General features: G+C 36.9%; 1 pseudogene; it reads left to right on the plus strand.

Annotated features, from left to right (window-relative positions):
- Positions 1–2,127: 2,127 nt before the first annotated feature.
- LOC141691279 (uncharacterized) overlaps positions 2,128–25,091 on the plus strand; it is a 57,972-nt pseudogene continuing 35,008 nt past the window's right edge.

Here is a 25,091-nt window from a genome sequence, read left to right on the forward strand (position 1 = left end):
TGAGCTAGTAGGCTTCTTTTGGAATAATTTAAGTCTGTAAAAGTTTGTAATAATGTTTAATACTCAGTTTGAGTTTGGAATAGTTGGGATTGGAACGGTTTGTAATATATTAGTGTGTTTGGCTTGTGTGCATACTTTAACCTGTTGCGGTCCGTGGTAGTTGGTAAGTAGGGTCAGTGCATATTATTATTATCTTCATTATTGATATAAGCAGGTTATAAATAAGGTGTGAGTGTGGACCCCAAACTTCTGACCCGGGTTTGTAGGGTGCCACAGTTTGGTATCAGAGCTACAGGTTATAAGTCACTGACACAAGCCTAGGTTAACGGGAATGGGTAGAGGGTTAGGATTAGAAGTAAGGCATAGGATGATAGAACGTTAAGAGGTTGAGTGCTTTGGTATATCAGGTATTAGTGTAATTCGCGTTATGGTACGAGATTCTTATATTGTGATATGATTTCAGATAGCAGTGATGGCCGACTCTTTTATTCCCGTATCAGCTGATCACTCAGAGCCTTCAGTTGGAATGCCGTCTTCGCATCCACGTCCTGTTGTTCCACCAGTGTTGGCTATATTACCTCTACCTGTGTTGCAGCCCGTACCATTGCAGGCTATTCCACCTCCAGGTGTGAGGCCACCTATCAGAGGACCCCCACCAGTTGATTCAGATTCCACTGGGCATTCAGTTGCGAGTGCCCCATTCCAGTCTACATTGCCCCCGGTTCCTTATTACCGGTATGAGGCTCTTCTATTGGAGCGTGATTCCTTGTTGGCTCAGATCAGAGAGCTACAACATATCATCAGGACTACAGATGTTGATCGTGGTGTGAGGGAGCTTCGAGAGGAGATTCATGTGACACGGAAGGTTCTTGAGGCTAGGCTACATGGAGCTACACTACCTGGTAGAGGCCCTGATGCACTGATGGGCTGGGCTACTGAGGTGATGGAGGACTTTGAGAGGCTGGCAGGACCAGAGTTTCCTTGGAGCTGAGTTAGAGATTCAGAGATGGAGATGCTGAGCAGTGTTGTTATGATTATGTAGTATATACAGTAGTGTGTAGTGTGTATTAGTAGACTTTTGAGTTGTATTTATAGACTAGCTATGCTGACTAGTGAGTAGGTTGTTGTACCCTTTTTGCTTTTACTTCCGAAGCGTCCTTACGCTTGTACTACCTAAAACTTTTGATCTATATATATCAGTACCTTTTTCCTTTCCAGCACTGTCATTTACTTTATCGTACCTGTTTTACTTTACCTTATTTATTGCACCAATATACCCTGTGATACCATGTACCCTGTTTTCCATAACTGTTTATATTCTGTAAAGAAGCATGCAATTTACTTAGTTACAACTGTTTTCAAAAAGAGATATTCCTGTTTTACAAAACTTTTCTTTTATGCAAATATTTGATTCAAAAGCTAAATAAATTGATTGATTCTTTACATAAAATGCCTCCCAAAAGAAATACCCGCACCAACACCCAGAATGAAGAAACCGACAACAATAATAACCAAGATGATACAAACCCCAATGTGAACCCAGGACCCATGGACCCAGCAATAGCCCAGATTCTTCAAATCTTGGCCCAACAAACAGTTCGCCTGGCACAACAACAACAAAGACAGACCAACCCCCAGGTAACTTTTAAAACTTTTCAGGCAGTAAACCCACCAGAATTCAAGGGTTCCTTAAAGCCAATTGAAGCAAATGTTTGGTTAAAGGAAATGGAGAAGGCATTTACCTTAGTGAAAGTAAAGGAAGAACAGAAGGTTGGGTTTGCAAGTTACAATCTGAAGAATGAGGCCACCTATTGGTGGGAAATGGTGAAGACAGTGGAAGGCACAGATGTTATTACTTGGGAGAGATTTAAGGAATTATTTCTAGAAAAGTATTTTCCTCAGTTTGTTCAAGATCAGATGGAGCTGAAGTTTTTAGAGTTAAAGCAAGGGAATATGTCGGTAACAGATTATGAGAGTAAATTTGAAGAATTGTCAAGGTATGTGACGTCGTATGTTGATACTGATAGAAAGAAAGCTAAGAGATTCCAGCAAGGCTTGGAGCCATGGATCAGAGGGAAGGTAGCTATTTTTGAGTTGGAGACCTATGCAGGGGTTGTACAGAAGGCTATGATTGCGGAGACCGAAAGTGAGAAGTCACAGAAGGAAAAAGAGAGCAAGAAAAGGAAGGTTGAGGGAAGTGAAGGTCAGTTACACCCAGGGAAGTTTCCAAACTTTAAGAAGGGCAAGTTTCAGCCAGGGAGAAATTTTAATTTCAGGAGACAAAATGCAGGAGACGGAGGCCAGGGCAACCGTCCAGCTAATGTGAATCAGCCGAATCAGTTGAGATTAACTTTTCCAGATTGTCAAGTTTGTGGAAAGAAGCATGGAGGAGTTTGTAACAAGTTGAATGTGGTATGTTTTAAATGCAACCAGAAAGGGCACTATTCGAGGGAGTGCCGAAATCAGCCAGCAAGAGAGCCAGCAAATAAGGATCAGCCTGTTCGGAATCCAGCAGTAAAGATTCCAGTCATTGGATTTACATGCTTTAAATGTGGGAAGCCAGGATATATGTTCAGGGATTGCAAGACACCAGCCCCAGTCGATAATGCATTAAGGATCATGGGATCTACCCCAACAGTGAATGAGACTCCAAGGGCTAGAGTTTTTGACATGTCGGTGAAGGATGCGATCCAGGATACGGATGTCGTGGCAGGTACGCTTAATGTGAATTCTTTATGTGCCAAAGTGTTAATAGATTCGGGAGCAACTCGATCGTTTGTTTCACAAGATTTTGTTAGTAAGTTAAATTGTCCAGTTGGGTATTTAAATGAAATAATGACTGTGGAATTAGCAAATCAAGAACGTGTAACTGTGAATCAAGTTTGTGAGAATTGTGAGGTTGAGATTTATGGTACTAAGTTTTGTGTAGAATTGATACCATTTAAGTTAGGAGAATTTGACGTTATATTAGGGATGGATTGGTTATCTAAGCATGATGCTCAGATAGATTGTCGAAATAAGAAAGTAATGGTGAAAACGCCTGACAAAAAGTTAGTAACGTTTAAGGGACATAAGCAAGTAATGAAATTCTTAACAATAATTCAAGCTAAGAAGTTATTACGGCAAGGTTGCAAGCATTTTATAGCATACGTGATTGCAAAAGTCAGGAGTCAACAAAACTTGAGGATATTCCAGTAGTGAATGAATTTCCAGACGTATTTCCCGACGAATTGCCAGGACTTCCTCCAGATAGAGAAATTGAATTTGCGATCGACTTAGCACCTGGAACAGAACCAGTATCCAAAGCCCCGTACAGAATGGCGCCTGTTGAGATGAAAGAGCTAGCAAAGCAATTACAGGAATTGTTAGAGAAAGGAGTAATCAGACCCAGCGTATCCCCGTGGGGAGCCCCGGTATTATTTGTCAAGAAGAAAGATGGAAGCATGAGATTGTGCATCGACTATAGGGAACTCAAAGAGCTGACAATCAAGAACAAGTACCCGTTACCCAGAATCGATGATCTGTTTGACCAGTTGAAGGGAGCCAAGTACTTCTCCAAAATTGATTTAAGATCGGGATATCATCAACTGAAGATCAAGCCAGAAGATATACCAAAGACAGCTTTCAGAACAAGGTTTGGGCCTTATGAGTTTTTAGTGATGTCTTTTGGATTGACCAATGCCCCGACAGCGTTTATGGACCTAATGAACAGAATTTTCAAGGAGTATTTGGATAAGTTTGTTATTGTGTTTATAGACGATATTTTAATCTATTCAAAGACGAAAGAGGATCATACGGAACATGTGAGAACGGCTTTGGAGATTTTAAGGAAAAAGAAGTTATATGCTAAATTCTCGAAGTGTGAGTTTTGGCTACAGGAAGTTCAATTCTTAGGACACATAGTCAGTAACGAAGGGATCAAAGTGGACCCGGCAAAGATCGAGGCAATTACGAATTGGGAGAGACCGAGAACACCCACTGAGGTAAGAAGTTTCTTGGGATTGGCAGGATATTATCGACGATTCGTTCAGAATTTCTCAAGGATTGCAACACCACTGACAAAGCTTACACGAAAGAATGAAAAGTTTATATGGAACGACAAGTGTGAAGAAAGTTTTCAGGAATTGAAGCGGAGATTAATCACGGCACCTGTTTTGTCACTTCCAGACGATCAAGGGAATTTTGTAATTTATAGCGATGCTTCTCACAAAGGATTAGGATGTGTTCTTATGTAGCACGGCAAGGTGATTGCGTATGCGTCAAGGCAATTGAAACCACACGAACAGAAGTATCCTACTCATGACTTGGAGCTAGCAGCTATAGTTTTCGCTTTGAAGATTTGGAGACATTATTTGTATGGAGAAAAGTGTGAGATTTTCACGGATCACAAAAGTTTGAAATATATATTTACCCGGAAGGAACTTAATATGAGGCAAAGGAGATGGTTAGAATTGATCAAGGATTATGATTGCTCGATTAATTATCATCCCGGTAAGGCAAACGTTGTAGCAGATGCGTTAAGTCGGAAGGAAAGGTTAAATGTGTTATCCGTACCTGAAGAGATATATAAAGAATTTCAGAAATTGGAATTGGAGATTAGAATTTGCAAGCCTGAGAAAGCAAAAGTGTACAGTATGATTTTCCAACCGGAGTTATTGGAGAAAATAAAGAAATGCCAGAAAGAGGTAATGGATCAAGATATAAATAGTTTGGTAGGTGAGGAATTATGCACGCAACAAGATGATCAAGGTATTCTTAGGTTTTCTTCAAGAATTTGGATTCCACCAGTGACGGAGCTGAAAAATAAAATTTTACAAGAGGCACATAGTTCAAGATATTCCATCCATCCAGGGAGTACCAAAATGTACAGAGATTTAAACAAGAATTATTGGTGGCCAGATATGAAGAGGGAAATTGCGGAATGGGTTAGCAAATGTTATACCTGTCAGAGAGTTAAAGCAGAGCATCAGAGACCAAGCGGATTGCTACAGCCATTGGAGATTCCAGAGTGGAAGTGGGAACATATTACCATGGATTTCATAGTTGGATTACCAAGGACAAGGGCTAATAATGATGCCATTTAGATTATAGTGGATAGACTTACCAAGTCAGCTCATTTTCTGCCTATAAATGAAAGATTTTCGCTCGACAAGTTGATCCATATGTACCTAAAAGAAATTGTAGTTCGTCATGGACTTCCAGTGTCTATCGTATCTGATCGAGATCCAAGGTTTAATTCAAGATTCTGGAAGAGTTTCCAAGAATGTTTGGGAACAAGATTGAATATGAGTACGGCCTATCACCCGCAGACGGATGGCCAAAGTGAAAGAACGATCCAGACAATCGAGGACATGCTACGTGTTTGTGCTATTGATTTCAAAAGAAGTTGGGACGAGCATTTACCCCTGGTAGAGTTTGCTTATAACAACAGTTATCACGCCAGCATTGGGATGCCACCTTATGAAGCCCTTTATGGACGCAAATATAGACCTCCAGTATATTGAGGCGAAGTAGGAGAACGCAAAATACTCGGACCTGAATTGGTGTAGCAGACAAAGGAAGTTGTTAAAATTATCCAGAAGAGATTAATAGCCGCACAAGATCGTCAGAGGAAATATGCAGACCAGTCAAGAAAAGACATGGAATTTGAAGAAGGAAGCTTGGTATTATTGAAAGTACCACCGTGGAAAGGACTAACGAAGTTTGGGAAGAAAGGGCAGCTAAGCCCAAGATATGTCGGACCTTTTGAAATCCTAAAGCGCATTGGCAAAGTAGTTTACGAGTTGGCGTTACCTCCGCACATGGAGCACATTCACAATGTTTTTCACGTATCGATTCTCAAGAAATATAATCCAGACTCCAGGCATGTAATAGAATATGAGCCAATAGAGCTTCAGGCAGATTTATCATATGTAGAGAGTCCGATAGAGATTCTAGAGGAAAGAGAGAAAGTATTGAGAAATAAAGTGGTAAAGTTAGTAAGAGTATTGTGGAGAAACCCAAAGGTTGAAGAGTCAGCCTGGGAGTTAGAAAGTGATATGAGGAAAAAGTACCCTCATTTGTTTTCTTAGGAGATTCTGAGGACAGAATCCTTTTAAGGGGGGAAGGATGTAATATCCGGGATATATCGTGTAATTATTTTTGCTATTAAATAATTATTATGTGTGTTCAGTATCTATTCTGTGAGTTAATTGTTAAGTGTTATCTGTACTTGAATATTCAAAAATAATATTAATTGAGTATTTCAATTTTTATATGTCCAAAATAAAATATAGATAATTGTCATATCTTCCTAATTATTTTTATGTTGATTTATGGATTTATAAGAATCATATGAAATTTCTAAAAAAAATTCTGGGTAATTAAAATCTATTTTATAAAAACGGGAACCAACCGACGTCAACCGTTGTTACGTTTTTGGAACCCGAAACTCTTCCGAGAACTCCTTTCTAACCTAATTGTAATATTCCGAGCATTTTCCATGTTTCGACTTTTTCGATCCGGCGTACGGTTTGTCCTGCACGGGTCCCGGCGTAACATTTTCGATACAATATTCGTTTCGGTAAATCAATAAAACCCGTATTTTCGATAAACGGGAGCTTTTTATTAAACTATCACAATTATCACTTCGTAATACGTGTAACCAGGCGCTTAGACCAAGACCGCAGTACAAATTGTACTGATTTGGATAATTATCCCGAAAACCGATACCGTTTGGATCAGTTTTTATAAATAAACGTACCATTTTATATCCGGAATGATCCAATGGGATACTAATTTTCCGTAAATATAAATAGCCTTTTACCGTATTTTATTTCGTATCAAAATCATTTGCAGACAGATAATTATATAATTTTACAGAGAAAAATCATATATTCATAAACCTTTCTGAGAATCAAACCAACTTTTGAAGGTGTTATTGATCTTTGTTTGAAAAGCTCGAGTACTGGATTTGAAGGTCTTGAGAAGCTCTATCAGAATCTGTAATCCATACACCTGCAGAATTAAAGGTTTAATTTCTAAAAATTTATTTATTTTCGAATTATTTTTATGAAAAATATGAATTTTTGTTCGGATGATTGTTTGTATGATTTGATGATTGCATGTTGTAGAGCTTGTTTTCCTGATGATTTTGGTATATTATACGTCTGATTTGGAGTTCAATAACATGTCCAAATTTGAGTTTGATTTTCGAATTTTAAAATTAGGGTTTATAACCCGTATGAATGTTCTTAATTGAAATTTGGGGGTTTCTTATGCTGTGATAGATTGATGTTGTGATACTGTGGGTTGTGTTCTCTGTGAAATTTGCAATCTAGTCGTATAAGTCTCATGAATCACCGAGGTCTGTAGAGAAGGGAGTTGTCTTTTGAAATTTCCGAAGTTCGCCGGAAACTGGCAAACTTCACGGCCAAATTCCGGCCAACTCCGGGATTGTTAGGATGTTTTGATTGCTTGGTTGTGTTCCTGGTAACCTGTAGATGTGATCTGGAGGTGTTGATGGGGTGAGGACGCCGGGAACGTGTTCTCCGGCCACCCCCGACTTTTTCCGGCGACTGGACTGCAAAATTGCAGTTTGGTCCCTGTAGTTTTGTAGATGATGAAGTTTAGTCCCTGAAGTTTCCAGACTTTGCAAAAATTGGATTCTTGTTTTAAAAATGTTTAAAAATCATATTTCCTATTTATTTTTATTATAAAAATTTGTTTTTAATTTCTGAAAATTCTAAAAAGTATTATTTTAATTCCGAAAATTATTTTTAATTCACAAATAAATCTGAATTAGTTAGTTAATTAATTTCAGTTAATTTTTAATTGATTAATTAGTCAATTAATTCAAAAATTAATTGATTAATTGATTTAATTAATTATTAATTGATTTTTAATTAATTATTTAATTAGATTTAATTATTTAAAAATGATTTAAAAATTCCGAAAAATAGTTTCGAGCTTTAAAATATTATTTTAAATTATTTCTAAGGCTCGATAATTATTCTAAAATTATTTCGGAGCCAGAATTGGTCAACCGAACCCTATTTATTAACCCGAAATTGATCCAACGACCCGTTTTAATTCCGAAAAATGTTTTAAAAATCATTTTTAAATACCAGAAAGCCTATTTATGACCCGAGACTTTTTTATAAATGATATGTCATTGATTATGTGATGTATTATGTGTTATATGTGACTTGTTGATTGACTATCGGTCTATATATTCGGTGTTTACTTGGTTATTGCATAACTTTCAATCCGTTAATCGGATTTGGGTAAAAGGAAGGGTAGATAGAAGTATGTGTTGAATAGAATCCTATGAGTTGATGATTGATAGATGCTTATGATATGTGAGTAGAAGAGGCAAGACATAGGAAAGGGAAACAGGTAGTTGAGCAGTAAGACGATTGTGATTGGAAGCGAGTGCAGGATAGTAAGCTAATATCAGGCAAGTATTCTGAACTTTCTCGAGATATTGTAATTCTTGATAGTCTTGTTGACATTGCAAGTGCTTTGAAGCACGGAAACCTAAACCCTAATTTCAGTTATTGTTCTTGAGCCATGAACCATATTCTTTCTAAGCCATTGATTATTGTATACCCAAACACGAACCACAAATCTACGATACTACTCCACAAATACATACAAACTAAATACCAGACACTGAACTGAATTATTATAAACTCAACCCATGATATCTTATGCTTTGAAAGACCAAATCCTTGAAACCCTGAAACGTTGTTTCCTTTGTTATCCAATTCTTTCATTACCCAGCATTCAAGCTTTGAAAGTACCTTGTTAATCCATACACGGGTTGAAACCCTTTCATTGTTAAACACTCACTGTTGTTAATGATTCTGATTATTGTTTATTATTGTTTAATTTTGTTATTATGTTAGAATTGGATTGTTTTTAAAAAATTGTTGACCAGATTCGTGGTCAGACCATATAATGGTCAAGTTAGGCCAATGTGTGCCTTGGATCCAGTAGTTAGAGCAATGTTGTGTGCTTTGGTCGGGGTTAGTGCGTGACTGATCAGCAGCCTAACCTTGGTTTTAAAATAAAAATATAGTATCCAATTCTAAATCATAATCCATTGTTCACTTGATATCATAACCATATTCACTTGATGATCATTATTCTCAGTTCTGTCATTGTGACTTGCTGAGCTAGTTAGCTCATTTGTGCGATGTTTTTTATATTCTTTCCAGTTAAAAAGGAACCAGTTGGTAATGAGGATCCCCAGTCCAGCGCGAGAGCTAGGGGTTCAGGTTGAGGAAGCTGAGCTAGTAGGCTTCTTTTGGAATAATTTAAGTCTGTAAAAGTTTGTAATAATGTTTAATACTCAGTTTAAGTTTGGAATAGTTGGGATTGGAACGGTTTGTAATATATTAGTGTGTTTGGCTTGTGTGCATACTTTAACCTGTTGCGGTCCGTGGTAGTTGGTAAGTAGGGTCAGTGCATATTATTATTATCTTCATTATTGATATAAGCAGGTTATAAATAAGGTGTGAGTGTGGACCCCAAACTTCTGACCCGGGTTTGGAGGGCGCCACATCGTATGGTGGCATGCCAATACTAGAGTGATAGCTGTTGTTATAGGAGAATTCTACTAATGGCAAGTGGTCATCCCAACTTCTTGCAAAATCAATTGCACAACTAAGCAACATGTCTTCGATTGTTTTAATTGTCCTTTCGCTCTGACCATCAGTCTGCGGGTGATACGCCGTACTCATGTTCAGCTTCGTGCTAAGACTCTCTTGAAATTGCTTCCAAAATCTAGAGTTAAATCGGGGATCTGTGTCTGAAACTATCGATACGGGTACTCCATGTCTTAGTACAATTTCACGCACATACAGATGAACCAACTTGTCCAATGACGACTTCTCATTAACTGGAAGAAAATGCGCTGACTTCGTAAGGTGCTCAACTATAACCCATATAGCGTCATGTTCGGATTTCGTTCGCGGTAGTCCCACTATAAAGTCCATAGCAATATTTTCCCATTTCCGTTCTGGGATCTTCAGGGGCTGAATTAATCCGCTTGGTCGTTGATGTTCTGCCTTCACTTTTTGACAAGTATAACACTTCGCAACTCATTCTGCCACCTCTCGCTTCATGTTTGGCCACCAAAAGTTCTGCTTCAAGTCTCGATATATCTTGGTGCTTCCCGGATGGATTGAAAATCTTGAATTGTGTGCTTTTTGCAATATCTCAGTCTTCAATTCAGGTACATGAGGGATCCAAATTCTCGAGGAAAACCTTAGTATACCTTGCTCATCCTTTTGAGTACCAATCTCTTTTCCAGTTAGCTGATTTTTCTCTTTCTTCATTACTTCTTCCTGACATTTCCTTATCTTTTCCAATAATGTTGGCTGAAAAGTCATTGCACGACAAACTTCTTCAAATATTCCACAATCACAAAGTTCCAATTCAAATCTCTTAATCTCTTCAGACAATTCTTTTGGTGTTGCTATCATATTCAATCTTTCCTTCGTACTCAAAGCATCGACTACAATGTTTGCCTTTCCCGGATGATAATTTATCGAGCAATCATAGTCCTTAATCAATTCCAACCATCTCCTTTGCCTCATATTGAGCTCCTTCTGAGTGAAAATATACTTTAAACTCTTGTGATCCGTGTAGATCTCACACTTTTCTCCGTAGAGGTAATGTCTCCAAATCTTAAGTGCGAACACTATGGCGGCTAGTTCCAAGTCATGCGTAGGGTACTTCAATTCATGTGGTTTTAACTGTCTTGACGCATACTCGATCACCTTATTGTGTTGCATAAGCACACAACCCAATCCTTTATGTGAAGCATCACTGAAAATCACAAAGTTTCCTTAGTCGTCTGGTAGTATTAACAACGGAGTTGTTACCAACCTCTGCTTCAACTCTTGAAAACTATCCTCACATTCTGCATTTCATTCGAACTTCTGATTCTTCCTGGTTAACTTAGTCAATGGCGTGGTGATTTTCGAAAAATCCTTAACAAATCTTCTATAATACCCCACTAATCATAGAAAAATTCGCACTTCCGTAGGTGTCTTTGGCCTCTCCCAACTCATAATCGCCTCAATCTTTGCCGGATCTACTTTAACTCCTTCATCTCCAATGACATGTCCCAAAAATTGAACTTCCTTTAACCAAAACTCACATTTAGAAAACTTGGCATACAACTTCTCTTGTCGGAGTATCTCCAATGATATCCATAGATGCTGCTTATGTTCTTCTTCCGACTTTGAATAAATAAGGATATCATCAATGAACACCACTACAAACTTATCCAAATACTTTTTAAATACCTGATTCATCAGATCCATAAATGCTGTCGGGGCATTAGTCAATCCAAAAGGCATTACTAAGAATTCATAATGTCCGTATCTGGTCCTGATGTTGTCTTTGGAATATCCTCTCATTTGATCTTTAATTGATGGTATCCTGATCTCAAGTCGATCTTTGAAAAGCACTTTGCTCCTTTCAGCTGATCAAATAGGTCATCTATTCTTGGTAGCGGGTAACGGTTCTTAATCGTCACCTTATTCAACTCCCGATAATCTATACATAACCGCATACTTCCATCTTTCTTCTTTACAAACAGAACAGGTGATCCCCATGGCGACGTACTTGGCCGTATCACTCCTTTATCCAATAATTCTTGTAGTTGACTCGCCAACTCTTTCATTTCTGCTGGTGCCATCCTATATGGGGCCTTCGAAACTGCTTCTGTGCCTGGAGCAAGGTTGATCTCGAACTCGATTTGTCGATCTGGCGGTAAGCCTGGTAGTTCGTCTGGAAACACATCTTGAAATTCGTTGACTATGGGAATATCTTCTATGCTGGGGTTGTCCTTTTCTGAATCCACTACATAAGCTAGGAACGACTCACAACCTTTCCTAAGTAACTTCTTAGCCTGAACAATTGTAAGAAACAGTTGATTTTGCCTCTGTCCCTTAAATATTACTTTCTCTCCACTCTTCGTCTTTAAATACACCTTCTTGGACTTACAATTAATCTGGGCGTTATTCTTCCCTAACCAATCCATACCTAAAATTATATCGAACTCTCCCAACTTGAAGAGTATCAAGTCGGCTAAAAATTTATACCCCGAAATATCAATCTCACACTTCGGACAGAGTTGACTCACATGAATCTTCTCTTGGTTTGCAATTACCACATTTACTACCTCGTTCATAACCATTTTATCACATTGAAGTTTATCAACAAAAGTTTCTGATATGAAAGATCTCGTCGCTCCAGAATCAATCAATACTTTAGCTTCAACATTATTTAGTAAAAGTGTACCTTCTATCACCTCAGAGTTCTGAATAGCGTCCTTCATTTTTAAATCAAATTTCCTTGTTGTTGCTTGCGGAGTTGTTGTAGGTGGTGGAGGTAAGGCCAATACCTCAGCTGACACGCTTGTACTGGTATTTGCCACGTTCATCAGAGATTTGACTGGTCCGGTTGACTTGCACTCCCTAGCTATGTGTCCAGTCTTTCCACACTTGTAACATGTAACTCCCGGCTTCGGCATCTTACACTCGTTTGCCAAATGTCCCTTCTGGTTGCAACTATAGCATGTCATGCTCAGCTTATTACACACTCCGGGTGCCTTCTTCCACAATGTTTGCATTCTGGTCTCTGAAATCTGTTTTCTCCAGCTTGTCCTTGGCTTGCCTGGTTGTTCCCCTTTGATTCTTGTCTTTTGCTCAGATTTCCCTTCTTTTGAAAATTTCCGCCTTTATGGAATCCAATCTTCTTCATATTCCTGTCTTGTGAATTTCCTGTTTCAGAATTTTCTCCATAGAATGAAACCTTTATCTTCTTGTTATCCCTTTCCTTCCTTGACTGCATCCCATTACTCTCAATTAGAGCAGCTTTCTGCACTACGCCTGCATAAGTATCAAGCTCAAACATAGCCACTCTATCTCTGATCCAAGACTCAAATCCTTGTTGAAATCTCTTTGCTTTTTCCTCCTCACTGCTGGTATACTTTGTGACAAACCTTGACAATTTTGTGAACTTCTTCTCATACTCCAGTATAGACATACTCCCTTGCTTCAATTCAAGAAATTTAAGCTCCATCTGATTCTGTATGTACTTAGGGTAATACTTTTCCAGAAATAACTTCTTAAATCTTTCCCAAGAAACTTGCTGATTTGCTTCCATAGCTTTTACTGAATCCTACCAATAGATGACTTCGCCCTTCAGGAAGTAAGTAGCATATGGTGTCTTCTGATCATCCCCTAACTGTACCAATTCAAAAGCTCTTTCCATTTCCTTAATCCATGTGTTTGCTATTATTGGATCAGTGGTATCATGAAATGCAGGTGGATTCACATTCTGAAAAGCCTTGAAAGTAACAACTTGTCGAGGTGGTACTGGTGGATCAGGTGGTTGGTGTGGCTCACGGTTATCTTGGTTTTCAAATTTTTGTTGAAGAGTTAGTTGTTGTTGAGCTATAACATTTTTTTACTATTATAAGGTTTCCAGTAATCGAAGAATATTTGGATCTATGGTGGGTGTGGTTGTTGGGTTCTTCTTTTTGGGTGGCATGATCCTGAAATAAGAGTTACGTCAAAATAGGTATGAATAATGAAATAATTTGAGGGTGTCGCATGGCATTCTTGTTCACATATGAGGTCAAGTTTCAAATTAAACAAATAGGGTGATGCATATAAAGGCGTAAAACAAACAATTGAAAGCAAACGAAACGATATTGCATTAAAATTTAAGGTCACAATACATCAAATTAAATAAGGTCTAAATTTAGGAATAACATGCTTATTTAAAGGAATAACAGGGAGTTATACATAGTCCGATAATACAACAACATGAAAGGTAGATAATGGAAAAAACTAAGGCTTCACTCCATCGGTACGGGGCTTGGTAGTCTTCTCCTCTCGAAGCATCTTCACAATACTCTGGAGCTCATCCGCCACCATCTGGATAATATACTGGCTGGTACGGTCTCGGTGCGATGGCATCTCCTCAAGCTTAGTGTTGACGTACTGAACCAAAGTCTCAAGTCTCCCAGTCAAATGCTCCTTAGGCTTCCCTTCATAGTTTCGGCTGTTCGGATACACATTCTTCAATCGGTCTATCAGTCGCCGTACTTGCCCTGAAGCATGTCAAACTCGCACCTCAACTCAGCATACACAGAGAAAGCAATAGTGTCGTCCGACCCAGAGGATGACGAGGAGTGCACCCTTTGCTGACAAACCATACATAGATATATAAGAGGAGTATTAATAATAAATTTACTTAACCTACTATCTCGCATAATGTCTATAACTTATACATATATCCTATAACCCATTTAGGCTATCCAGGGACTCTAAACCGAAGCTCTGATACCAAAACCTGTCACACCCCCAACTTAACAATACATAATATAAAACTATTACAATAGATAAAAGAAAGTGAATATAACTGAATCCAAGATCTTAGAGTTTAGGGTTTGGAACGGCCCAACACTATTCACTATTACAACCTGATTTCTAATATCGAGTTCTCAAACAAAACGATCACTAATCTACCTGAGCTCGGACATACGAATCGGCATCACAAGTCTTACGCGTTGTCTGCTTAAATCTAACCATATCTTCTAGCTAAAACATCAGGGTAAGCAAGTAGTGAGCCAAATGCTCAGCAAGTACTATAATATACATAAACAAGAATAAATGAATAACAATGGAAATGAAAGTTTCAACAATATAGCATCAAGAGATAAACTCTCAGGGTGATGGCATCTTTTACTTGTAATAAAACAATTCAAAACCATTTCTTCACCAAAAACCATTTTATGACGCTACGGATTACACCTGGTGATCAGCCGCGAAGTAATCCTGAATCTCGCTGGGTTCTAAAACATTAATGGTATCCCTAGGCAACTTTTAAGCCTAAAATTTAAGTGTAGAAAGGACTCACGTCTCAGTCCAGATCCACTATTTAAAGAAAATATTTATCCCCCTTTGGGACTGAAATCCAGATTTTTAATCATTTTAAAAAAAACTGATGCCGATTGATAGTAAATTTCTTAAACAGTAAACATCTTTATCAAGGGATTATAGATCAACTTTGAAACACTGGATATATAATCACTAAATCTTAGGGCCATGATTCACTAGACTATACTCTATCAGGGTACTTGAACAATTTCTATTTTCAAGGATTTTGACAAGGAGATTTAGTAGGGTTATTGGATAATATGAAAGAGTATTGCCAAACTAGACTTTAAGCCATAGTTTCAAATAAGGTATGGATATTAAAATATCAAGAAGATAAGCATTACTGCTTTCGGGTATGATATAGGTGATAAAGTACAAGGAAAGTGATCATCAACTCAAGGTATATCAGGGTATCAAGCTTTAGGGTAAGGATAGGGTTATCAAACAATCATGAACGAATTTAAAGAATAACTGGCTTTTAGGTATCAAGATAAAGTTTCTATCGAGGTTCTTACAAGAGTTAAATCAAAGCATCAGGGTGAAATATCAAGATTTCTCAGGAATCAATAGCATGTTAATCAAAAGGATCAATCAAGTATTATAACAAATCTCTATTTTATCATGGCATCACAATTACTTTAGTATACTAGCATGGTATGACTTTTGATCTACTTGCAATAAGTACTTGAGGGTTCATGGCATTTCTATATAATACGAAGATAGATTTGAGAATCACTTGGTCCAGGTATAACAAGATAAATCAGGATACTCGCATCATATATATAAGAACTAGTTATCACACATTCGTAGTGTAAACTAAAAAGTAGGTTGAATCACTTGCCTTGAGAAGGCTGGACTGGACTGGAAAGTAGGAGCAACTGGAAGCTTTACTCGACCTTTATGGCAAGTTTACCCTCGTCTCGAGATCCTACACAATTAATAATAACCTCATTATAATATATTCTCACCAACTCAACCTATTTACAACCCGAAATTAAACATAAATGGCACTTAGGCCTATATGCACACAATTTATAATCACCTTATAAATATAGTAGTACACATAGCCACATATACTCATATACCATATTTAAGTACCAAATAATATCACACACACCATATTGCAATACTAGGCTTGGATGATCTCGCTCCACATCTTAAGTCACTTGATCGCTAAACTAGACAAAATCTCCAAATTTTGGCCTCCTAACTCGATGTGCCTTTACTAAACCATCCAAATCCTATTGACCCTCACTTGGGCCTTTCACTCTACTGACTTTATGCTATCGTGCAACTATAGTGGTCAACCTAGGCCGCACTCATAAGTGCTCTAAATCTTGTTTCCATATCGATGATATTTTCTCCTTCTTGGAGTTTAAAGTTCTCATATTCTTGGATCAATGTATCCATCCGAGAATCTTTTATATCAGTGGTTCCTTCATAGGTTACCACTAATTTGTTCCATATTTCTTGTGCCGACTTGCAATTATTTACTCTTTTATATTCTTTTTTAGTAAGTGCACTTGTGAGAACCATTTCTGCCTTTGCGGCAATATTCATTGTGGCTTCTTCCTCTAAGTTGTATTCACTAACCTTCTTTTCGACGATGATATCATCGATAGTTTTGGTAGGAATGTGTTGTGTATATGTTGTGTACTTGATGATTTCATGAACAAAACACCTTGGTAGATTTTACTTAGTGAAAATATGTAGCACTCGACGGATATGGTTTATAGTCCCGACGGATAACTCATTTTAGTCCCGACGGATGATGAATTATTATCCATCGAGTGAGTAGCTTATGTAACAATAAGTCTGTAGCACATTTCTGCATACACATTGTTTAGAATATGTAACAGTACTTAAGTCATGTTGACTTTAGCTAGATATGCAGAATAGGTTGATTAATTGTACATAGATGATGTCTTGTAATTCTGCATAAATGAAATGAAGTCTAGTGCCTGATTGCTACCCGACGGATAAACAACAATGAATTCGACGGATGATCAACAACCCGACGGATGATCAATAACTCGACGGATGACCAACAACTCGACGGATGATCATAAACCTGACGGATAAAGAAGTCAAATATTTGTTGACAGTGACAACACAGTCACATGCGTCGAGTGTATGCAAATGAAATGTGGTAGCCATTGTAATAGACTAGATAGTTTTTGTTTTATTATCCTGTCTCATTACTTTGTAATCTTGGTGATATATAAACCAAGAAGCAGCAACTAAGGAACTATCTGAGACACAAGCAGAGAAATATTTGTAAGCAGAATTCTTAGCATTTCTCTGCATTCTTAGTTGTTCAATATTTGTAAGCAGCTGTGAGCTTTTTGCACACAGAGTTCTCTCGATATATATTATATATCTCTGGTAGAATCATTCAAATCCACCAGAAAGTTTTTGAAGACTCTTGTTTTTAATTACTTGTGTTTTGATTCATTTAAGTAACTATTCCGCATTGTGCTAATCAATTCACACCTATATATATATATTCGAGTTAGAACATTGTTAATCAAGAAAAAGTTTCAAGAATTCCATTCAACCCCCCTTCTGTAATTCTTGTTATATTGTTAAGGGACTAACAATTGGTATCAGAGCAAGCTCTTAACTTACAAAGAGTTTAAAGATCAAAACAATACAGCAAGATGAACAAGAAGGATGTTGGAGTTAAGATTCCTTTTCTGGATAAAGATAATTACCATTATTGGAAGGTAAAGATGCATCTTCATTTGCTTTCTCAAGATGAGGCCTATGCGAATTGCATAGAAAGAGGCCCTCATGTGTCAATGAGAGCTGCAACTGGAAATGAGCCATCTATCCCCAAGCCAAGGGATGAATGGTCTGATCCTGACATTGAACAAGTCGGGAAGGATAAAAAGGCCATGAATATTCTGTTCAATGGAGTTGATGGTGATATGTTTGACAACATCATCAATTGCAAAACTGCCAAAGATGTTTGGGACACTATATAGATTATCTGTGATGGCACTGAGCAAGTCAGGGAAAACAAGATGCAGCTACTGATTCAGCAATATGAGCATTTTCATAGTGAAGAAAGTGAGTCTCTCACTAACATTTTTAGTAGGTTTCAAAAACTAATAAATGCTCTAAAGTTTCATGGAAGGGTCTATCAGACAAAAGACTCCAATCTGAAATTCCTTAGATCTCTTCCAAAGGAATGGAAACCAATGACAGTCTCATTAAGAAACTCACAAGATTATAAGGAGTTTAATTTGGAGAGACTGTATGGCATCCTGAAAACTTATGAGCTTGAAATAGAGCAAGATGAGAGGATGGAGAGAGGAAAGAAGAAAGGAGGATCCATTGCACTAGTTGCTGAGTTGGAAAAAGAGAAGGAAGTGAAGATGGAAGTTGTTGAGTCAACTTCAAGGGTCTGTGAAAGCAAGGGCAAAGGGCTGGTAGCTAAAAATGAAGATTCTTTGAGCCAAGATGACATGGAGGACATTGATCAACACCTAGCATTTCTTTCCAGGAGATTTGCCAAGCTCAAGTTCAAGAAGAACTTTGGAGCAGCCAAGCCAAATAGAAACATGGTGGATAAATCAAAATTCAAATGTTTCAAATGTGGCTTGGCAGGGCATTTTGCCAGTGAGTGTAGAAAGTCAGATTCCAGCAAGAAAAAGTTTGAGCCTGTGGATTATAAGTAAAAATACTTTGAACTGCTCAAAGAAAAGGAAAGGGCTTTCATTACACAAGAAAATGACTGGGCAGCAGATGGTCTGGATGAAGATGAAGATGTCAACTATGTCAATCTAGCCCTAATGGCCAAGTCTGATGAAACAGAAACAAGTTCTTCAAGTAATCAGGTAATTACCACAAACCTTGCATATTTACATAAAGCTGAGTGTAATGATGTTATAAATGACATGTCTATAGAGTTATATCATTTGCGTGTTACACTTAAGTCTCTTACTAAAGAAAATGCTAAAATCAAGGAAAACAATTTGTTTTTGAGTGAGAGAAATAATGTGGTAGAGTCTCAGTTCATTGATTTTGAAAAATTAAGAATTGAATGTAATATTGCCAAGGAGGAATTAACTGAATCCTTGAAGAAAGAAGAAATTTTGAAGAAGCAGCTCGAACGTGAACAGGAGGTGATTAAGGCATGAAAAACATCTAGGGATGTCCATGCCCAAATCACCAAAGTTCAAAGAATTAAGTCTTTCTGTGACGTAGCCTGGAAAAGGAACAAAGAGAAACTAGAACCAAATTTGGTAGATGGAGTGCTAACAGATGTAGACTCGACGGATGATGAGGATCATCCGTCGGATAACAAAAAGTGTTATCCGTCGACTGATGAAAATCATCATCCGTCGTCTATAAGCAAGCCTATCAGTAAAGCCAAACTTGTTAAGTTAAATGAAAAGTATGGATCTGTTTCTAAGAACTTTGTTTCAGGAGAATCGAGTCAAGTTAAGAAAGGGAAAAAGGCTAATGTTAGTCACATGATTGTCAAACAGTTAAATGACAGACTTGAGAAGATTGAGGTGAAAACAGAGGCTAAAAAGAAAAATAATAGAAATGGTAAAGTAGGGATTAACAAACACAATAACTACACACCTGATAAATATGCTCCTAGAAAAATCTGTGTCAAGTGTGGCAGTGTAAATCATCTGTCTGTTAATTGCAAATCTGCCATGCCTCCCATACCTATGAATGTTATGTCTACACGAAATATGAATGCACAGTTTGCTAATATGCCATTTGCACCTAATCCTTATTATGCTACATTTAGTATGCCACAAATGCCATTTAGCATGCCTTACTGGAATAACATATTTATTAATAGCATGCCATTCCTTGTTGATTATAATATGCATGATAATTCTGTTGTAATGAATGGTTTCAAAGGCCCAACTCAAATGACCAAGGATGAATCTGATATCCCCAAGTCAAATGAGATAAAGCCTAAGAAACAGAAAAAGAAAGCTAACAAGGCAGGACCCAAGGAAACTTGGGTACCAAAATCAACTTGATTTGATTTTGATGTGTGCAGGGAAACAAAAAGAATCTTTGGTACTTGGATAGTGGTTGTTCAAGACACATGACTGATGATTCTGAAAGAGATGTGTCCTAAGTCCAATCATGTATGATGATTTAGGAATAACTTTTATGTAATCTGTTTTGATTTCGTTGATATTAATAAAAGACTTGTTTTGGTTTTATTGCGGGCTTTATCTATTTAAGTATTTAAATAAGATATACCAAAGTTTAGAGTAAAGCTTTTTATGGATTATGATGAGATCATAATAATGAGACCTAAAAGATGATAACTCTAAACTTAAATATTTCCTGGTCGGAGGATTACTAACTGGTAATTTGTAATCAGCAAAGATCGGTACATACTATGCTTGCTTCATTATGAACGATGTCTGTTCTCATAGACATTTGTGTGGTGACACTATAGCTAGTATGTAGGTGCTTATTATAGAATAAGTTCACTGAACATGACTCATACAGCTGAACAACTGATGAAGTTCACTCACTTGTCAGCAGTTGTTCACATAGTGATAGTTGTAAAAGTATCCTTAGACTTAAGGTAATCATAGTCATCTTGTGTACACTGAACTATGCTTTGGTTTAGTTCTTAGTCTCCAGGGACAATTATAAGGGCTCTACTGGGTATAGAAATTTGTACACGAAGATATTGTATGATCAATAAAGGATCTACCCCTTCTAGTGAAGGAAGAGAATGTTCAATGCTGATCCACTTATGCTAGTTCAGGAATCTCTGGCCAGAGTGAATGAAATTAGAAAGGAGTTTCTAATTTATATTAAATAGAACTAAGCATAGTGAATGGGAAAGCAAATGATTAAATAAGATAGGCTTGACACAAGTTCCATGCCTTGTATTTAATCGTGACATTGCAGGGTAGAAGGAATTGATTGTACGGTAACTACTCACTAAATAGGTTCTTGGTATTCTAAGCAGTGAATTCGTATTATCCGGATAGTCGCGATATGCTGAGAAGTATCCCTCATGATGTAGAATAAATATGATTAAATTATTAATTAATCATATTTAATGAATTAGAGAATTTATATAAATAATGATAAAATAGTTTTATTATTATTTATTTCTACTACCGGCTTAATATTGAACCTACAGGGTCACACCATAAAAGAGAATAATTTAATGGTGGAGGAATTAATTAATAATGGCTAGTAATTATTTATTTGTGAAATAAATAATTAATTAGCAGATTTAATAATTGATTAAATGAGATTTAATTAATTTTTAATATTATTAATTAAGAATTTAATTTTGGAAATTAAATCAAGTGAGAGAATTATTTTTCTAAAGTGTTTAGAAAAGGGATTAATGATTAAAAGGTGTTTTAATTATTAGTTAATTGGTTAAGAAGAATGATCAATTAAAGGGTTAATAATAATAATATTTTATGGAAAATTTTCAGCTGAAAATTTTGCCTATAAATATACTATTATAAACCCCATTTGCCTCAACCCAAATAATTAACCCTACTTCTAAAGTAGAACAAGTGGGAGGCAACTAATTCTCTCAACCTCTTCCTCCTCCATCATATTGTACTCTTGGTGGATACCGGTGGAGTGCTTCACACTTGAGAAGCAGCTGCTAGGGATTTCCGTTCATCATTTTTGGATCGCTATTAAAGACCTCCATCTTTCCATTAACGTAAAGTTTCTTAAGGTAAACATACTGAACTACGAATTAAATATTATTTTTTGCATGGATCCTGCGGAGGGTTTCGGTTTTTTATTAAGATTTAAATTTACGTTTTCGTTGCGTTTATGTGCTAAAAACCCTTCAATGGCATCAGAGCTACTTGCGAAAAGTTTTTAATTCGTTTATGTGTTTAACTATTTTCGATATATGAGCATGTACGTGATTCGCCATGATTTGATATTGGGATAATATGCATTTATATGTATGGTTTTGAATATATGATATTCATGTGAGTTGTATAATCATAAGATGATTATGTAATCTATATATATACTGATATATACATGATTTATATTTGTTCTAATTATGAGAATCATATTAGATACGGATTCTGAATTGGCTGCTGCAGATTTGCTGAAATCTGGGTCAGGTGTCCGATTTACGCAAACGAATACCCTATTCTATAGGTAAACGAGCGTTTGAACAAAACTGATAGCTAAAGCTGTCAACGACTCATCTGTAAGGTGTTTGATATCGTTTACTGCCCGTAAACAGTGATTCTTATTTTTCTGATTTGATTCTGATTTATCTGATTTTTGTCATATTTTTTTTATGACTAGATCATGGATAATATGATATGTTAAGATCAGATTATGTGTTTTAACATGCTTTTATGTGTTATATGAGCATGGTGGATGGTTATGGCCTTTCGACCTTAGTGTAATGGTTTTGGTTTTGGTTTTAAATACGATTTGCATGTCGTCAATCTTTGTAATCATAAATCTCGAATGTAACTCGAGTTATTCTTGTAAGTTCATTAGATTAGTTTTACTTTCAATCATGTAATGTAATTGAAGACTCAAGAAGGCTATCCAATGGAGGTGATACAAAGAAGAAGACGAGGCATACAAGAAGTCTAAACAAAGAAGAAGACTTATATAATAAGTAGTTGTATTTATTTCCATCACCATATTAGATTGACCTTGATCTTTATCATGAGCTTGATAAAGATCACATAGGATGGGGCTATAACCAAACACATTTACTTTATTGCACTTTACATTTACTTATTTATTTAATTTTATATATGAGATATATGCCTATGTTTACCATGCGATGATAGATTTAGGTGAACTTAAATCAATATAAGGCGTGCTCTAGAAAATCTAGAATAGGAATCATTTCTTACCTTAACAATAATATTATGAATACAATCATGAGATTCTTGTGTTTATGAAACACGTAATTAAATATGAATTTTCAATATTGAGAGAAAGGATGATTCTGTCAAAAGCAGATTTCTATCTGTAAGAAAGGGGTATTAAGTGACGCCTCTTGATAATGCTCCCCCCGATCTGGGAATCATCTGATTATCGATTATTGATTTGAAATATTTAATTTAAAAGGAAGAATCTCTTTATAATATGATTATGATTGTAACATAATATAATCCCTCTAAAATTAAATAATATCAAGTAGTAATTGGCCAATGACACAACGGGCTTGTGTAGTCATAGCCTTCCAACATGGTAGAAAGTGGTTCTTATTTTTAAATCATTGTCATTTCGTGCTACAGCCGAGGGCTTTAATTTTGAAATAAGAAATACTTGTCTATTACATAGAGATGTGTACATTGAATTAGAATCTAAAGGTCGTTACGTGCTACAGCCGTGGGCCGTTGGAGACTGATTCAATTGTACGAAATGTTGGGTTAGACTTGACTTAGAATATTGAGTTTGTCATGCTACAGCCGTGACTCAATTATTCAAGAGGCTAAAGTTTTATTAGGGAATAACATAAGATGTAATTGACAAGAGTTGTCTTCCTATTGAACATCACATGACGTTTCGTGCTACAGCCGAGGTTGTGTGATGGAATGTAGGATCCCTATTCCCACTAGCATTATGAATGCTTAATTTTCACTTAGGGGTTGTATAAATTAGATAAACTAGTGGGAGCCACTTATGAATAAAGACTCGATTCATATAGTGTCTTGAAATGAAATTGAGTATTTGCTAAGTATTGTTATGTGTTCATCATTTACAGATTTACTATATTCGTTATGTCTTCTGCACTATCACTCCGGAGTATACTAGATGCTCACAAGTTGACTGGTCCTAATTTTGCTGACTGGCTTCGAAACTTGAGAATTGTTCTCGGGGTTGAGAAGTTGGAATATGTGCTTGACTCACCTAAGCTTACTGAACCTGCTAGCGATACACATAATGATGAACATAGTATGTATCGTAAGTGGATAGATGATGCAAATGTTGCTCAATGCATCATGCTAGCTTCCATGAACATTGAGCTACAGAAGCAACATGAGCATATGGATGCTCACACTATCCTTATGCATCTACAAGAGTTGTATGATGTGGTAGGGAGGACAGCTCGATATGAGATATCGAAGGAACTGTTCGGTTGTAGGATGTCTGAAGGATCATCTGGGAATGACCATGTACTTAAGATGATCAATTTGATTGAACGTCTTGGATAACTTGGTTTTGCCATGGATGGGGAGCTGAGCCAAGACTTGGTCTTGCAATCACTTCCGAGTTCATTCTCGCAGTTTGTTGTGAACTTTCACATGAATAAGCTGGATGTCAGCCTGCCTGAACTCCACAACATGTTAAAGACTGCGGAATCGAATTTTCCCCCTAAGAAGAGTTCTGTTCTTCTAATTGGTGAAGGTTCCAATCCTAAGAAAAGGAAGAAGAACCCTTCCAAAAAGAAGAAAGTAGGTGAGAAAAAGCCGGTTCCACCAAAAGCTGAAGACCCCAAGAGCAAAGTTGTTTGCTTTCACTGTAACAAGGTGGGGCACTGGAAGAGGAACTGCAAGGTTTACCTTGCAGAATTGAAGAAGAAGAAGGGTAGTGAGACTACCGCTTCTGATTCAGGTATGTTCATGATCAAAGTTAATATGTCACTAAGTCAAATTTTTACTTGGGTATTAGATACCGCCTGTGGTTCTCATATTTGCAATTCGTTGCAGGGACTAAGGAGAAGTAGGACTCTTGAAGAAGAGGAGGTGATTCTATGGATGGGAAATGGAGCAAGAGTTGCTGCTGAAGCTGTAGGATCATTTCATTTACATATGCCTACGGGCAAGACTATTGTTCTAAATAATTGTTATTTTGTTCCCTCGATTGTGAGGAATATTATTTCTATTCCATGTTAGACTTGGCTGGATTTTCGTTTGTTATTCAGAATAATAAATGTTCAATTCTTAGAGATAACGTTCTTTATGGAAGTGGTATTTTAAACAATGGTCTGTATGTATGTGACGTAGAGCATAATTACTATAAATTGAACATACTAATAAAAGAAAAAGGGATGATGAAAATCTCACTTTCTTGTGGTACTGCGGACTTGGTCATATTAGTGAAAATAGACTGCGGACATTGCATAAGGAAGGGTTACTTGACCCCTTTGATTTTGAATCATATCCTACATGCGAGTCTTGT

This window comes from Apium graveolens, chromosome 10, assembly GCF_009905375.1.
Source record: "Apium graveolens cultivar Ventura chromosome 10, ASM990537v1, whole genome shotgun sequence".
NCBI lineage: Eukaryota > Viridiplantae > Streptophyta > Magnoliopsida > Apiales > Apiaceae > Apium > Apium graveolens.